Source organism: Galeopterus variegatus, unplaced genomic scaffold (genome assembly GCF_000696425.1).
Source record: "Galeopterus variegatus unplaced genomic scaffold, G_variegatus-3.0.2 Scaffold1040, whole genome shotgun sequence".
NCBI lineage: Eukaryota > Metazoa > Chordata > Mammalia > Dermoptera > Cynocephalidae > Galeopterus > Galeopterus variegatus.
Genome location: NW_007727151.1, coordinates 153441 through 156272, shown reverse-complemented (window position 1 = coordinate 156272; position 2832 = coordinate 153441).

Below are 2832 nucleotides of genomic sequence, written 5' to 3'. Positions count from 1 at the left end.
ATCTTAACCTGGCTTTTGTCAAGAAGACCTGCTTGGTTAGAAATGTGTTCAGGAAGTATGTATGCAGTTGGAGAATGTGCCCCAACACACACCGCCTTTGGCCTGTAAGCTGGAGTCCCGAAGAGGTGGGCCATCTTGATGAGTTTGGTGCCCAGCGTGGTGCACCATTCATCCGGACACTTATTTCTGATTAAGAGGGTCACAACTGGGAAAAACTTCAGATTTTACTTGCTACTCTTCTCCATGTTATTAGGCTTTTTTCATCTTGAATTTTATAAGCATATACTTTTCAAGACAGATAATAACGAGCACTGGGATTTGATGTAAAATTGCATATTTGTAACTGCAATGGCATTGGTTTTCAGATACCCGGTAACAAGGAAATCAAACCCGACCAGGAAAAGAGGCAGATGTGTTTCTCTGCAACATCACAGGCATGTGAAATTGTTCACATCTTATTGAGATATCAGGAATGATATAACTTGGAAATTTAACCAAAAATATTTTCCATTAAGTGAACAAAGCCCATTTTAAAATTCTTCATGTATTCTTCAGATCTCTCTCTTTCCCAAAGTAACATTGTAGTTTCTGACAGAGGGACACACTGGGAAAGCTACTCACACATTAAAAAAGTAAAATTTAATGAATAAAAATTCTGCGTTTCTCATAAATTTTATGATCATTTCTTTCCTTGATTCAAATAGAGCACTTNCTGACAGAGGGACACACTGGGAAAGCTACTCACACATTAAAAAAGTAAAATTTAATGAATAAAAATTCTGCGTTTCTCATAAATTTTATGATCATTTCTTTCCTTGATTCAAATAGAGCACTTAAAAAATATTACCTCTATAGGGGGCACATTTTTATATACTATTTTTGTGCTTAGAAATTATGAATTAGTGAAGAGTGAAAATGACCTTGGCTATTAGGTTTATTTATCAATAGAAATAATAGCCTTTTTGTATCTGGGTTCAAATTTCTTCTCTATTCATCACACAACTTTTATACATTTCAAAGAGAGGACTTAGATTGAATGAAAACAGGAGGCTAGAGCTTCTTATATGCCCCTGTGTTTGTGTTCATACGGAATATTTATGCAATATTCTGATTTAGCTGTAACCTATAATTCCTGGCTATTATTTCAGTTGCAACTATAATTTTTAGATTAATGGTTATAACTTTGGTAAGGCACACATGAAAAGTTATATGTTCATGCTTGAAAGGAAGATCATTAAATATTCATTATTACCACTCAAATTAGTTGTCATGCTCTACATAACAGTTACCCGTTATCATTTCACTAGTTTAGATTTGGCAATAAGTGAACAGCAATATATAGCTCCTAGCAGTAGAGGAATTTTTTTGGGGGAACAGAGAAAGATGATTAAAAAACCCATTTGACATATTTATGTTGACAAATTAAAGGAATTACTGTGTTGTCAATAAACATATTTGTATGTTGGAATAGGATTGTGGCTGGATTTGCTTCTAGCTGTTTAATCACTCTATGATTGTGAAAAACAGTGCCTCTTCACATAATTATGAGGAAAAAAATTTAAATATAAAGGTTGAGATATTTTAGTCTTTTGTAGACACCTAACTTTGCCATGAAAAAGCACTTTTTTTTCATTCTTGTAAGCAAGCATTGTGATCTTGCTTTTTCAGTGAAGCTAGGTTGTATAATTTGTTAGTTTTCTCCACCTGGTAACAAATCTATACTTAGAGAGAGAGATTTAAAAAAAAAAAAAGCAGAAAGTAAAACGAGATGGATTTTTATAAATGTTGCAGATGAACATAAATAGAGATCATGTCTGGTCAATCATNAGGTTGTATAATTTGTTAGTTTTCTCCACCTGGTAACAAATCTATACTTAGAGAGAGAGATTTAAAAAAAAAAAAAGCAGAAAGTAAAACGAGATGGATTTTTATAAATGTTGCAGATGAACATAAATAGAGATCATGTCTGGTCAATCATTAAAAAAAAAAAGCAGAAAGTAAAACAAGAGATGGATTTTTATAAATGTTGCAGATGAACATAAATAGAGATCATGTCTGGTCAATCATTTTGGGAAGATCTGGAGTGATAATAAATAAATCCAAATATATTTTAGTGTAAAAACATTTAGCTTTTTCTTCCACATACTTTAGTGTGCTAGTTCAGTTATATGAAGATATTAGGACAGCCGCATATTTTTTGATCACATATATGAATCATTTCATACTTCTCAGTAATTTTAAATTGGTTCTTCTCCCATAGAAAATAACCATAAATTTGATTCTGATCTCATCTAGTTTTAGAGCTTTCTGTCTTGAAGAGTCAAATTGTAGCTGATGAACACATTTTACATTTTTCCACATTGCATCCGGACTCTTCATAATGATGGTTTATTTTATTTTATTTTTTCTGCACAGAGAAGAGGAAAAATATATAGGCCCATGAATCAATCTAGATAATGGGGAAGGCTGAATGTAATAAATAATACAGTAACAACCCTAAACTAATGAGCTGTTGCTAAGGTACATTTCATAGGCTCATCCTCTATATAAAAAGTCACTAATAACCCCTTGGTGTAATCAGATGATAAAGCTTTGCCATAAGGCAACACCTGTGCAATTAGAACTGCAGATTCTTTTGCACGTTTCATTAATTTCAGGATTTTGTAAAGGCACAATGACTACACTAATAATCTAGTCTACTTGACTCCATGTCTACTGGAAACAAAGTGCCTAATTAGATAAAGGTAATTAATTAGAGATAAATGGAGCTAATCAGGCTCAGTTAACACTAATTCTCTGAATTAAGACATTTTGGGACACCTACTATCCCGC